This window comes from Pristiophorus japonicus, chromosome 17 (assembly GCF_044704955.1).
Source record: "Pristiophorus japonicus isolate sPriJap1 chromosome 17, sPriJap1.hap1, whole genome shotgun sequence".
Lineage (NCBI taxonomy): Eukaryota > Metazoa > Chordata > Chondrichthyes > Pristiophoridae > Pristiophorus > Pristiophorus japonicus.
This window is the reverse complement of record NC_091993.1, coordinates 122672746-122688650: the sequence shown is the minus strand read 5'-3', so window position 1 is coordinate 122688650 and position 15905 is coordinate 122672746. Positions and strand designations below refer to the sequence as shown.

Genomic DNA, 15905 nt, shown 5'->3' with positions numbered 1-15905 from the left:
CTGGTACCTCGCCATCAGAACGCTTTCCTTTGGGTTCAAATGCTCTTGGACCAGTGTGCACAAATCGTTGTACGATTTCTCCGTGGGTTTCGCTGGAGTGAGCAGAATCTTCATGAGGCCATACGTTGGTGCCCCACAGACGGTGAGGAGGATCGCCCTTTGTTTGGCAATGCTCTCTTCCCCATCTAGCTCGTTGGCCACAAAATATTGGTCAAGTCGCTCCACAAAAGTTTCCCAATCATCTCCCTCCAAAAATTTCTCCAGGATGCCCACTGTTCTCTGCAACTTTGGGTTCGCTATCTGTATCTCGTCGCCAGTTGTTGTGTATGGAGAAAGAGTCAGACTGAACACTGTGAGCTCAAAGTAAAGTGTGACCTTAGTCTTTTATTGCAGGTCTCCAGAGTGCCTCTCTAACCTGTGAAGCCTCCTTAAATACCTGTGCTCCCAAGGGATTATGAGATCCCTTGGGACTCCAGGGGATGAGCCCTCTGGTGGCTGTACAGAGTAAATACAAGTCCACATATATAACAATAATGACCAGGTAATCTGTTTTTGTGATGTTGATTGAGGGATAAATATTGGCCAGGACACCAGGGAGAACTCCCCTGCTCTACTTTGAAATAATGCCGTGGGATCTTTTACGTCCACCTGAAAGAGCAGACGGGGCCTCGGTTTAACGTCTCATCTGAAAGAGGGCACCTCCGACAGTACGGCACTCCCTCAGTACTGCACTGGAGTGTCAGTCTAGATTTCTGTGCTCAAGCCCCTGGAGTGGGACTTGAACCCACAACCTGCTAAGGCGAGGGTGCTAATCAACTAGAAATCATTGAGCTGTCTTTATTTTGCCTAAGCTACCATATATTTTGAAATTGCTGATGACTCCCTTTAAAAGTTCAGCACAGTATAAGAACATAAGAAATAGGAGCAGGAGTCGGCCATACGGCCTCTCGAGCCTGCTCCGCCATTCAATAAGATCATGGCTGATCTGATCATGGACTCAACTCCACTTTCCTGCCTGCTCCGCATAACCCTTGACTCCCTTATCATTCAAAAATCTGTCTATCTCCGCCTTAAATATATTTAATGACCCAGTCTCCACAGATCGCTGGGGTAGAGAATTCCAAAGATTCATGACTCTCTGAGAGAAGACATTCCTCCTCACCTCTGTTTTAAATGGGCGGCCCCTTATTATTAAACTATGCCCCCTAGTTCTAGATTCCCCCACGAGGGGAAACATCCTCTCTGGATCTACCCTGTGAAGCCCCCTCAGAATCTTATGTGTTTCAATAAGATCACCTCTCATTCTTCTAAACTCCAATGAGTACAGGCCCAACCTGCTCAACCTTTCTTCATAAGACGCTTTAAGGAGCGTCTTACATAAGAACATAAGAAATGAAAGTAGGATTAGGCAATTCGGCCCCTCGAGCCTGCTCCGCCATTCAATAAGATCATTTGATCTTGGACTCAACTCCTCATTCCTTTACCAAAAAAGTATGGCAATTGGTTAATTAAAATGTCAACATTGTTTATTAACACTGTGTTAGCCAATGAGTTGCTGGCGGGGTAGGACTTACAGGAGGACTCCCAGAAAACAGTCCATTTTACACCAAACACAGTCTGTTTAAGCAATGCACTACAGCAAACAGTCTACAGTGTCTATTTAAAAAGAGTCTCTGCCAACTACAGCAAAACGGAACTCATGATGGAAACCGCAGCAACGTTTCCCAATAAAAGCAGAGTGATTTCACTAGATTCTGTAAGTGGTTTCCCTTAGGTGTTTTCAACGCATCCTCACTTTACAATAGTTCCAGACCTGGGAGCGATTACTGTACTGAACAGATGAATGAGTCGCAGTCAAATACCTCGGTCTCAACCGTCAATGCTTTATTAAAGCTACCTCAACACAGCAAAACTACAAGTAAACAAGCCTTGGACCACCTACCCTCCAGGGCGCTACTCAGCGCTGAGCCTGCGGCCAACATCTCACCGTAGGCAACGAGGCCCATACAGCAGAGCCTGGTCTCCAGTCGCCTTGGACCTCTTTGCCACTGGATCAAGACCTTGCTCAGCTAAGCCCGTGTGGTAGCCTGTGTGCAACGACCACCCCACGTTAAAAGAACTCGCGCACAGGCATCTTCCACTCCTCTAACATGAAGTTCGGGACCTGGAACGCCAGGACCCTCATGGACAACTCCAACAGCCACCAGCAATATACAGTGAGTGGAGGGTGGTTAATACAGTACAAATTATGCGTGCAAAATCGATCTCTGTCACTCCAGGCGTGATTGGTGCGGGAATCTCCATTCTGGCGTCACTATATGCAGCCATAAAGTGCTGTCAGGTCAAAGAGGCTGCTCCCCATAGAGAGCACTTGGTACAAGAATTTTCTGCAACAAGAGAAAGCCATAAGGCTCAATAAGCCTATCCCTTCTCAATAGATCAACCTGCCCTTTCACCACACCCCTCAGTCTGTTTTATCTCCAGGAATGTATCCGATGTGATAAGCGTTCCTGGTATTCACACCCTTCACTGTTGAGAACAATTTGCCTGGAAAAACTTACTTCATAATCCTGAAAATTTTAATCAGGTCACCAAGCTGTATGGGATTTTTTGTTTACATCCGAAGATTTTATTCCAATCCCATTCCCAATTCAACCGTAATCTGAATCACTCTGTATAATCCATCAATGTTGCTATCCTGCTCCCAGTCTTTATCCAGTGACTTCCGCTGGTAACTATGTGTCTCTGATGCCCTCACTGTGGAATAGCTTGCCGGCACTCTCGGGGTTCGTGCACAAAGTATAATCACTGGGCTGAGGTGGCCAAGATCCAATAGCTCTTGGGGAACTGTACCCCAGCAAGTGTCAGTCCCTTCAAAAGAAAGACTTACATTTATATAGCGCCTTTAACAACCACCGGACATCTCAGAGCGCTTTACAATCGATGAAGTACTTTCGAAGTGTAGTCACTGTTGTAATGTGGGAAACGCACCAAATTGTGCACAGCAAGCTCCCACAAACAGCAATGTGATAATGACCAGATAATCTGTTTTTTTGTTATGTTGATTGAGGGATAAATATTTGCCAGGATACTGGGAATAACTTCCCTGTTCTTCTTTGAAATAGTGCCACGGGATCTTTTACATCCACTTGAGAGAGCACATGGGGCCTCGGTTTTTCTCATCTGAAAGACAGCACCTCTGACAGTGCAACACTCCCTCAGCACTGCACTAAGAGTGCCAGCCTAGAATTTTTTTGTGTTCAAGTCCCTGGAGTGGGATTTGAACCCACAACCTTCTGACTCAGAGACTGAGCCATGGCTGCCACTAGGGAGAAGGGGAGAAAAGTGGATGAGGTATGTTGTATATGCAAGCACTCTAATAACGACTCCACGAGGTAAGGGTATAGCACTCGAACTGTAGTGACCTTAGTCCTTTATTGCAGCTAGAGTGAGGACACCAAGAGGTGAGTTCCCTTTTATACTGGGTTACCTGCAGTGTAGAGGTGACCCTTAGGTCTCCAGCAGCAGCACCCTCTGGTGTACAGGTATGGTGTATACAGGATGAAGGTACATGCAGTGGTCTAGTGTTACAGTACATACATTAACATGCATACATAACAGGGTAAAAATGCAACAACAAAAAAATGAAGGGAGGCTCGAATGTTGGGCAAGACGTAAATAGTTAACTTTATATCGCTCTCATTCCTCTGACACAACCTGTTCAATTGTGAGTCAGGCATTAAGAGGAGTGCTCGGCAGTGATCTAATCATCGCTCCTGTAGAGATTGCTGACTGTGTGTGGGGTGTCTGTTCTCAGAGGTTTGGAGGGTTTTGTTGGGAGGCCCGACAGGCCTGAATGGTTTTTAGTTGGCGTTCTTTGATCTGCTCGGCTATCTACAGTTAAACTTTAACAGGATCGCAGAGGGAGGAGACTGAGCACGATACAGAGTGTCACCTTCTCTCTTTCTTTTGTGTGTGAGCAATGACCAGCACTTTCTTGTTTGAGGTACAGTATGGGTTGCCAACTCTGTTTGATTTTATTCCTAACTCGCACCAAGTCCCGCTCACCCATCACCCCCTGTGCTCACTGCCCCGTACCTTAACTCGCACCAAATCCCGCTCACCAATCACCCCTGTGCTCGTTGCCCCGTGCCCTAACTCACACCGAGTCCCGCTCACCCATCACCCCTGTGCTCGCTGCCCCGTGTCCTAACTCGCTCCGAGTCCCGCTCACCCATCACCCCTGTGCTCGCTGACCTACATTGGCTCCCGGTTAAACAGCGCCTCGATTTCAAAATTCTCATCCTTGTTTACAAATAATTGCATGGCCTGGCCCCTCCCTATCTCTGTAATATTTTTCAGCATCACAACCCCACAAGATGTCTGTGCTCCTCAAATTCTGGCCTCTTGAACATCCCTCATTATAACTGCTCCACCATCGGTGGCCGTGCCTTCAGCTAAGCCGTGCCTTGGGCCCTAAGCTCTGGAACTTCCTCTCTAAACCTCTTCGCTTCTCTACCTCCCTTTCCTTCTTCAAGACGCTGCTTAAAACCTACCTCTTTAACCAAGCTTTTGGTCATTTGCCTTAATTTCTTCTTTTGTAGCTCGGTGTTAAATTTATCTGTTTTGTCTTATAACACTGCCGTGGGAAGTTTTACTATGTTAAAAGCGCTATATAAATAAAAGTATTATTATTATAATTCCTGGAGGTTTCATCACATGACCTCCCACCTCCAACCATCCCGGACCCCGCCCACTTCCTCCCCATTGGCCCATCCTCCAGGCGCACTGCCATCCTCCGGCCAATTAGAAAGAGAGCACACCCTTTGTTACCCAATTGGATTAATCTTCACTGTTAGTGAAGCAGTCTTTCCCCCTCACCATCTCCAATATTTTCACAACTAAAAAATGTAAGTGTTCAATGAAAATGAAAAAATAAACATAATTTTTTTATTGCCCCCTATAATTTTCCATCAAATGTTGCTGGCGGCTGAGTCCTGAAGATTAATCTTCAATTGCTGAAGACTGCAGGGCAATCCTGGAGGGTTGGGCAAACCAAGAGTTAAAGCAAGATTAGTAAAACAGAAAAGATTGTGTGCACACATGTCCCTCAATTATTCTGCGCATTATACTGATTATCTACTGATGTTTTTTTCCCTCTACTTTCTATTTCCTGGTCAATAGGCCATTTCGTTCTGTAATTATTGAGAGTATATGTGCAGGAGACCGTTCAGCTTGAAAAGAGCAGTGGCTAAGATGAAATAAATCTCGAAGTATCGCTGAGTTAATGCCAAGCTTAAAGTTGAAAGCCTGAAGATTATAGGAAGGGAAGACCGAGGAGGTAAGAAGTTCCACAGTTTGGAGGATATGAAAAACACGTGAGACTGTTCTATGGCTCAGTGTAGCACTCTTGCCTCTGAGTCAGAAGGTTGTGGGTTCAAGTCCCAGTCCGGAGACTTGAGCACATAAATCTGGGCTGACACTCCCAGTGCAGTGCTGAGGGAGTGCTGCACGGTCGGAGGTGCCATCTTTCGGATGAGATGTTAAACTGTCTGCCCTCTGAGCTGGACGTAAAAGATCCCAAGGCATTATTGTGAAGAAGAGCAGAGGAGATGTCCTGGCCAATATTTAACCCTCGTCCAACACCTAAAACAGATTATCTGGTCATTATCACACTGCTGTTTGTGGGAGCTTGCTGTGCACAAATTGGCTGCCATGTTTGCTACATTACAACAGTGACTGCACTTCAGTAGAGCTTTAACGCCCTTTGGAATGTCCAGAGGTCGTGAAAGGCGCTATAGAAATGCAAGTTTTTCTTTCATTGATAGGAAGAATGAGGAGAGGCAATATGAACTAAATGCAACAATTTTAAAGGGGGCGCAGGAACAGAGCGACCTGGGGGTGGATGTACACAAATTTTTGAAGGTGGCAGTATAAGTTGAGAAGGCTACTAAAAATACATACAGGTTCTTTGGCTTTATGAATACAGGAATACAGTATAAAAGCAAAGAAAAGCAAGGAAACCTTTACACAACACTGATTTGGCCCCAGCTGGGCAGCACATTTTCGAAAGGATGTCAAGGCCTTAAAGATAGGGTGCAGAAAAGATTTATGAGAATGGTATCAGGGATAAGGGACTTCAGTTACGTGGATAGACTGGTGAAGTTGAGATTTGTCTCCCCTATCACATTACAGTGACATTTTCAAACTGCTGGTTCAGTTGTACATAATCTTTTTTCGGTGTAATTCGCATGGGGTGCAGTTTAAAGCAGTGGCGTGTCAATAGGAACTCAACCCTCGCACACTCAACACTGAATCAATTGTATATGCACAAAATTGTATTTCTCAGTTTTCTCTCATTTTGCTTTCCATCTGTCCTGATGGCATAGGATTCCTTGCCATCCACAGGTTGCCCTGCGGTGTCACACCCAAGTAACCATTCTTCTCGCAGTCATTCAGTGTCGGCCAGTTGTTTGACCCAGAGGGGCGTCATGTTACCAAAGTTGAGGCTGGCATCTACAATTCAGCCTCGCAGGGCCTGTTTCCAACCCTCTAGAGTTGCCCTGGAGTCTCCAGAGACCTTGGATTTTTATAGCGCCTTTCATGAGCTCAGGGCGTCACAAAGCGCTTTACAGCCAACGAAGTACTTTTTGAAGTGTGGTCACGATTGAAAAGTCGGAACCGCGGCAGCCAATTTGAGCACAGCAAGCTCTCACCAACAGCATCATCATCACAGGCAGTCCCTCGAAATCGAGGAAGACTTGCTTCCACTCTAAAAGTGAGTTCTCAGATGACTGGACAGTCCAATACGGGAATTACAGTCTCTGTCACAGGGGGGACAGACTGTGGTTGAACGAAAGGCTGCGTGGGGAGTCTGGTTTGCCGCACGCTCCTTCCGCTGCCTGCGCTTGGTTTCTGCATGCTCTCGGCGACGAGACTCGAGGTGCTCAGCGCCCTCCCGGATGCACTTCCTCCACTTAGGCCGGTCTTTGGCCAGGGACTCCCAGGTGTCGGTGGGGATGTTGCACTTTATCAAGGAGGTTTTGAGGGGGTCCTTGAAACGTTTCCTCTGCCCACCTGGGGCTCGCTTGCTGTATAAAAGTTCCGAGTAGAGCACTTTCTTTGGGAGTCTTGTGTCAGGCATGAGGACGATGTGGCCCGCCCAACGGAGCTGGTCGAGTGTGGTCAGTGCTTCGATGCTGGGGATGTTGGCCTGATCGAGGACACTGACGTTGGTGCGTCTGTCCTCACAAACATCAATGAGACACTGGTCAGATATTCTGGGGGTTTTTTTAGGTATATATAGTCTGCAGGCAAGACTGCATTCCCTCCGAATGCAGTGTGGAATACTTAGGATTTTATAATATACAAAACTGTGATTTAAAAAATGATGCCATTGCAATCTCGATAAACGATGACATAAGGCAGTGCATCCAATTGCCTCTTTGCAAACCATAGCAATACATTGCTATGGAAACAACAGGAAGATGTCCAAATATGGTGGTACTGTGTTGGAGATAGATGGTGAGCTAGATCATGCACAGAGAGACAGATATCTGCACAGGGAATACGTAGACTATTCCTGTGAAGTATGCTCTTTACTTCAATGAGTGAAGCTGTCTGGTTAAGGCACAATGGCAAAGTTTTGAATTCCCTCTTCGATTTGTAATCTTGTCATCAAACTTTCTAACAGGGAGATAATTACAACACGGTAAATCAATCACAGGAGGTGGGCGATGTTTTGTGAAGACAGCTCAGCTCAACCAGTTTACAAATGTTAGCTGAAATCCCAAGGCAGTGGTAGAGTGTTTAATTCTTCATCCCCCTCTGTGACATCTGTCGATTTTATATAACACATCTTTTCCATTTATCACATTTTTTTTTCCTCTCCATTTTCCTCCCTCCCTCCCCGCCATCCGCCATTGAGAGGGAAGCCAGTTGACCCACTCACAGTCCTCTGCTGTAGTCATTCCTCTGACCACCAGTGTGAGGCACTCAAGAGCAGCCGTTGGGGTGTCTCGCATTTCATAAGAACATAAGAAATAGGAGCAGGAGTAGACCATTCGGCCCCTTGAGCCTGCTCCGCCATTCAATGAGATCATGGCTGATCTTCTACCTCAACTCCACTTTCCTGCACTATCCCCATATCCCTTGATTCCCTTAATATCCAAAAATCTATCGATCTCTATCTTGAATATGCTCAACCACTGAGCCTCCACAGCCCTCTGGGGTAGAGAATTCCAAAGACTCACCACCCTCTGAATGAAGAAATTTTTCCTCATCTCAGTCCTAAATGGCCGACCCCTTATTCTAAGACTGTGACCCCTGGTTCTAGATTCCCCAGCCAGGGGAAACATCATCCCTGCATCTACCCTGTCAAGCCCTGTAAGAAGTTTACATGTTTCAATGAGGTCACCTCTCATTCTTCTAATTTCTAGAGAATATAGGCCTGGTCTACTCAATCACTCCTCATAGGACAATCCCCCCATCCCAGGAATCAGTCTGGTGAACCTTTGTTGCACTCCCTCCATGGCAAGTCTAACTTTCCTTAGTTGGGTAAGGAGACTAAACTGTACACAATACTCTAGGTGTGGTCTCACCAGGGCCCTTCATAATTGACGTGACATCCTTACTGTTATACTCAAATCTTCTTGAAATAAAGGCCAACATACCATTTGCTTTCTTAATTGCTTGCTGTACCTGCATGTTAACTTTCAGTGATTTGTGTACAAGGACACCCAGGTCCCTCTGAACACCAACATTTCCCAATCTCTCACCATTTAAAATATACTCTGCTTTTCTATTTTTCCTACCAAAGTGGATAACTTCACTTTTCTTCACATTATATTCCATTTGCTATGTTCTTGCCCACTTACTTAGCCTGTTTATATCCCTTTAAAACCTCTTTGCATCCTCCTCTCAACTTACATGCCCACCTATCTTTGTATCATCAGCAAACTTGGATATATTACATTTGGTCCCCTCATCCAAATCATTGATATATCTTGTGAATAGCTGGGGCCCCAGCACCGATCCTTGCGGCACCCCACTCGTTGCAGCCTGCCAACCCCAAAATGACCCATTTATTCTTACTCTCTGTTTTCTGTCTATTAACCAATCCTCAATCCAAGCTAGTATATTACCCCCAATCCCATGAGCTCTAATTTTGTGTAATAACCTCTTGTGTGACACCTTATGAAATGCCTTCTGAAAATCCAAATACACCACATCTACTGGTTCCCCATTATCTATTCTGCTAGTTACAACTTCAAAAAACTCTAACAGATTTGTCAAACGTGATTTGTTTTTCATGACTCAGCCCAATCTAATTATTATTTTCTAAGTGCCCTATTACTACACCCTTAATAATAGATTCTAGTATTTTCCCTACTACTGATGTCAGGCTAACTGGACTGTAGTTCCCCGTTTTCCCTCTCCCTCCTTATTTAAATAACGGGGTTACATTAGCTACTTTCCAATCTGCAGGAACCGTTCCAGAATCTATTGAATTTTGGACGATGATAACCAATGCATCCCCTAACTCTATAGCCACCTCTTTCAAAACCCTAGGATGTAGGCCATCAGGTCCAGGGGATTTATTGGCTTTCAGTCCCATTAATTTCTCCAGTACTATTTTTTTACTAATACTAATTTCTTTCAGTTCCTCATTCTCGCTAGACCCTTGGCTCGCCACTATTTCTGTCAACTTTTTTGCGACTTCTTCCATGGAGACAGACACAAAGTATTTGTTTAATTTCTCTGCCATTTCCTTATTCCCCATTATAATTTCTCCTGTCTCAGCCTGCAAAGGACCCACATTTACTTTCGCTAATCTTTTCCTATTTATATACCAATAGAAGCTTTTACATCCTGTTTTTATGTCTCTCCCTAGTTTACTCTCATATTTTATTTTCCCTTTCTTTATCAATTTCTTAGTCCTCCTTTGCTGAATTCTAAAATCCTCCCAATCCCCAGGCTTACTATTCTTTTTGGCAACATTATAAGCCTCTTCCTTTGATCTAATACTATTTTTAATTTCTCTTATTGGCTGCAGTTTGACCACTTTTCCTGTGGTGTTTTTGTGCTTTAAAGGAATGTATATTTGTTGCAAATTGTGTATTAATTCTTTAAATGCTATCCATTGCTTGTCTATCATCATACCTTTTAATGTAGTTTCACAATCTACCTCGCACCTCATACCTACATAGTTTGCTTTGTTTAGATTTAAGATACTAGTTTCAGATTTAACAAAATCACTTTCAAACTCAGTATAAAATTCTATCATATTATGGTCACTCTTCCCTAAAGGCGCCTTTACTACAAGATTGTTAATTAACCTTTTCTCATTGCACAATACTAGATCTAAAATAATCTGTTTCCTAGTTGGTTCCTCAACATACTGATCTAGAAAACCATATTGTATACATTCCATGAATTCATCCTCTACACTATTACGTCAAATTTGGTTTGCCCAGTCTATATGTAGATTAAAGTCCCCCATAATTACTGTATTACCCTTATTACATGCATTTCTAATTTCCTGATTGATACTCTGCCCTGTATTACAACTGCTGTTGGGGGACCTATAAACAACTCCCACCAATTATTTCTGCCCCTTGCTGTTTCTTAGCTCCACCCAAACTGATTCTACGTCTTGATTTTCCGAGCTAAGATCCTTTCTCTCCACTGTCTCTATCCCATCCTTTATTATCTGGGCTACCCCTTCTCCTTTTCCATTTTGCCTATCTCTCCTAAAAGTTAAGTATCCTGGAATATTTAGTTCCCAACCTTGGTTACTTTGCAACCGCGTCTCCGACATGGCTATGAGATCAAACCTATTCATTTCTATCTGCGCTATTAATTCATCGACCCATCCTTGCAAAGAAAGCAGCTCCTGATCCTTGCACCTTCTTTTTGTGGTAGTCAGCCTCGGGGATCGCAAAGGTCTCCCTGCTCTGTGCAACATTAAATGGTCTTAGCTCGGGCAACAGTGAAGGCTCAGAAATTGGCCTAGCCACCCGTGGTTTAAGGAGATGATAAACCGGGCCAGGGTTTGTCCACCTGATTATTACTCGACCCTCGCTGGTCCAATGTCTCCGTGCTCGCAGTGCACCACCTTTCCACGGCCAATCGGCAAGCAGACGGTCACTGACCATTCCAATAGGGAAATCAGGAGAAAGTTCCTCACCCTGAGAGTGGTGAGAATGTGGAACTCACTGCCACAGGGAGTGGCTGAGCAAATAGTGTCGATGCATTTAAGGGGAAGTACATGAGGGAGAACGAAATGGCAGCAAATGCTGATGGGGTGAGATGAAGAGGGGTGGGAGGAGGCTCGTGTGGAGCATAAACACCGGCACGGATCTGTTGGGCGGAATGGCCTGTTTCTGTGCTGTAGATGTTATGTTTGTGTCCAAACAGACTCTTCATTACCTGAGTGGATGTTTTTTCACTGTTAGACAATAGCCTTTTTCCCATCTCAGACATTTTCATTACTTCACATGTATTTTTAAAATTGTAAACACTATTTATTATTGCCATTATGGTTTTTCTCTGGAGTTTGAAAGAAAGAAAGATTTGCATTTATATGGCGCCTTTCACAACCACGGGACATCCCAAAGTGCTTTACAGCCAAATTTTGGAGTGTAGTCACTGTTGCAATGTCGGAAAAGCGGCAGCCAATTTGCGCACAGCAAGCTCCCACAAGCAGCAATGTGATAATGACCAGATAGTCTGTTTTTTTCAGTGATGTTGATTGAAGGATAAATATTGGGCAGGACAAGATCCCCTGCTCTTCTTCAAAATAGTGCCATGGGATCTTTTATGTCCACCTGAGAGAGCAGATAGGGCCTCGGTTTAACATCTCACCCGAAAGACGGCACCTCCGACAGTGCAGCACTCGTTCAGAGTGTCAGCCTGGATTTTTTTTGTGCTCAAGTCTCTGGAGTAGGACTATAAGAACATAAGAAATAGGAGCAGGAATAGGCCATACGGCCCCTCGAGCCTGCTCCGCCATTTAATACGATCATGGCTGATCCGACCATGGACTCAGGTCCACTTCCCTGCCCGTTCCCCATAACCCCTTATTCCCTTATCGGTTAAGAAACTGTCTATCTCTGTCTCAAATTTATTCAATGTCCCAGCTTCCACAGCTCTCTGAGGCAGCGAATTCCACAGATTTACAACCCTCCCAGAGAAGAAATTCCTCCTCATCTCAGAGGGTTGTAAGACTATGAACCCACAACCTTCAAAATCAGAGGCGAGAGCGCTGACCACTGAGCCATGGCTGGCACTTTGCTCACAGCAGGTGTTCTGGAGATTTGTCTTTAATTCCTGGAGACTCCAGGGGGGCCCCTGTGGGGTTGGCGACCCGAACCTCGCTCTCATTGGAGGTTACCGGCATCCAGCTGATTCGGGTGACTTGCGTGAGCCAGGGCAAGCCCCATGGAACAGGATGTGAGCCAATTGTGGGTTATGTGTGCACGCTGTGCCCCTGCGTGTGGAGGGTCTATTGGTTCCCGCTCTGCTGGCTCATTGCAGGGACCAGCGTGACCTCTGCACAGATTGATATTCCAATCACACAAGACACCGAGCAAGGAGAAACAGGTGTGGTGACGTCGAACGCATGTGCAGCTGGCATCCTCTGTTGCCTGGCAACAAGACTGGGTGATCACAGTTTCACTCTGACATCAGAGTGTGCCACGGCTAGTGGCAGCATCCTACAGCCACTGGGATTGCTGGTCGTTTTGAAATGGGAGGTGGAGGTGGAAAGGTGGAGGGGGGTGTAATGTATTTGCTTCATGGGTTCTTTGCTTAAAAATTCATAGCAACACATTGCTATTAAGAACTAGTTAGAAACATAGAAACGTAGAAAATAGGTGCAGGAGTAGGCCATTCGGCCCTTCGAGCCTGCACCGCCATTCAATGAGTTCATGGCTGAACATGCAACTTCAGTACCCCATTCCTGCTTTCTCACCATACCCCTTGATCCCCCTAGTAGTAAGGACTACATCTAACTCCTTTTTGAATATATTTAGTGAATTGGCCTCAACAACTTTCTGTGGTAGAGAATTCCACAGGTTCACCACTCTCTGGGTGAAGAAGTTTCTCCTCATCTCGGTCCTAAATGGCTTACCCCTTATCCTTAGACTGTGACCCCTGGTTCTGGACTTCCCCAACATTGGGAACATTCTTCCTGCATCTACCCTGTCTAAACCCGTCAGAATTTTAAACGTTTCTATGAGGTCCCCTCTCATCCTTCTGAACTCCAGTGAATACAAGCCCAGTTGATCCAGTCTTTCTTGATATGTCAGTCCCGCCATCCCAGGAATCAGTCTGGTGAACCTTCGCTGCACTCCCTCAATAGCAAGAATGTCCTTCCTCAAGTTAGGAGACAAAACTGTACACAATACTCCAGGTGTGGCTTCACCAAGGCCCTGTACAACTGTAGTAACACCTCCCTGCCCCTGTACTCAAATCCCCTCGCTATGAAGGCCAACATGCCATTTGCTTTCTTAACCGTCTGCTGTACCTGCATGCCAACCTTCAATGACAGTTGTACCATGACACCCAGGTCTCGTTGCACCTCCTCTTTTCCTAATCTGTCACCATTCAGATAATAGTCTGTCTCTCTGTTTTTACAACCAAAGTGGATAACCTCACATTTATCCACATTATACTTCATCTGCCGTGCATTTGCCCATTTACCTAACCTATCCAAGTCACTCTGCAGCCTAATAGCATCCTCCTCGCAGCTCACACTGCCACCCAACTTCGTGTCATCCGCAAATTTGGAGATACTACATTTAATCCCCTCGTCTAAATCATTAATGTTGGTTTATTAGTGAAAGGTTTAACAATCACACTACACATTACCAATTCATCCAACAGGCTCACAACCACCTGCCTCATCGTGGAGCCCCCGAACCCAACTGGCTGGGGTTTTATTGAGTCTTGTGAACATCATGTGACTGGCTAAGCTACTCCCAACTCAACAGCTCTACAACTATTTTGTTGCAAACAATAATTAAGTACCTCCTGGTTAAAGGGGGGGGTCACACTCCAAAAACTTTCAAATCAAGCGCCCCCTTGTTTTTTTTTTGAGGGCACCAAAAACACAAATTATACAAGTGCCCCTTGACTTGATGGGAAACTGATTTGAACAGCTGGCTTTTCCTTTCATTTTGAAATAAAATTTTGCGTTCATTTTATTTCCCTTTCCATTAATTCGAGGCCTCCCTTCCTGTGCTACATATTGCGCACCAACCAAAAGTAAGCCTGTTCTGTAGGCTTCAAACCTTTCTGTGTGACGGACATATTGGCTTACTTGACCCGGGGACCCCCTGTAAATACTGCCACACTCCCAGGGACCCCCTGTAAATACTGCCACACTCCCAGGGACCCCCTGTAAATACTGACACACTCCCAGGGACCCCCTGTAAATACTGATACACTCCCGGGGATCCCCTGTAAATACTGACACACTCCCGGGAACAGTCTGTAAATACTGACACACTCCCGGGGACCCCCTGTAAATACTGACTCACTCCCGGGGACCCCCTGTAAATACTGACTCACTCCCGGGGACCCCCTGTAAATAAGGATACACTCCCGGGAACCCCCTGTAAATACTGACACACTCCCGGATGACCCCCTGTAAATACTGACACACTCCCGGGGACCTCCTGTAAATACTGACACACTCCCAGGGACCCCCTGTAAATACTGACACATTCCCAGGGACCCCCTGTAAATACTGACTCCTGGGGACCCTCTGTAAATACTGACATACTCCAAGAGACCCCCTGTAAATATTGATATACTCTCGGGGACCCCCTATAAACACTGACACACTCCCAGGGACCCCCTGTAAATACTGATCCACTCCCAGGGACCCCCTGTAAATATTGGACACTCCCAGGGACCCCCTGTAAATATTGGAAACTCCCGGGGACCCCCTGTAAATATTGGAAACTCCCGGGGACCCCCTGTAAATATTGGACACTCCCGGGGATCCCCTGTAAATATTGGTACACTCCCGAGGACCCCCTGTAAGTACTGGTACACGCCCAAGACACCTAGTCCTATCTTCCAAATACAGTATCGGTTCCCACTCAATGCACAGTGCGAGTGTACAGTAGCAGAGATAATGTGCAGAGTCATCAAACGCAGAAAGGCACAGCAATGGGATGATGTCACCAGGATCCCAAGAGCCAGGGGGTCATTTAAATCTAACCTAGCCATGTGGGCAACCCATGGGATCAGATGGAACTCCCTGCTACTCTGCCGAATCAGTGAGATATTGCCTGAACCTGCCTTGGTGATCAAAATGAGAGATGGCTTCAGCTGCGTCAAGATTCTGTCTTCTGTCGCGATCCAACTGAACCCACTAACGGCAGCCTATCGAGAGCAGTGGGTGATGGAGAAAATAACATCGAATGTACATCCTCAAGCTGCTAGAGTGCACCAGTATAAAAGTAATTAGCGCCAATTAAAAGACCTACAATGTCTGGGACTCTTTTTTTTAATTTACTTATCAAAAATGCAATTAACCACATCTGGATTCTCAATTAGCCGCATGCAACAAAATAGTTGTAACTAGTGCCTAATGTATTGGATAATACTGTCCAAGCCAATATTCTTCCCTCCCATGGCACAAACAACAGCAGATAAACTGGTTACTCATTTGCAACCTGTGGGGTCTTGTTGTGTGCAAATTGGTGGCCATGTTTGTCCACCATATGACATCAATTAATTGGATGTGGAGTGCTTTAGGATGATGACAAGAGTCTTTATAAATGCACCTTCAGTCTTTCTTCATGCACTGATGTTTCATGTTCCCAATGGCGCGTTAACTTGGATTAGCAGCTGTGGCTCAGTGGGGAGCACCCTTGCTTCTGGGTCAGAAG

The 15905-nt window shown here is 45.5% G+C and overlaps 1 protein-coding gene across 1 annotated transcript in view; it reads left to right on the top strand.

Moving 5' to 3' along the window:
* Positions 1 to 3923: 3923 nt before the first annotated feature.
* Positions 3924 to 15905, top strand: part of LOC139228305 (uncharacterized) — a 163662-nt gene continuing 151680 nt past the window's right edge. Inside the window, exons 1-2 of the mRNA XM_070859484.1 lie at positions 3924 to 4006; positions 5185 to 5341. The gene's annotated coding sequence lies outside the window, so the exon portion shown is untranslated. The remainder of the gene's footprint in view (positions 4007 to 5184; positions 5342 to 15905) is intronic.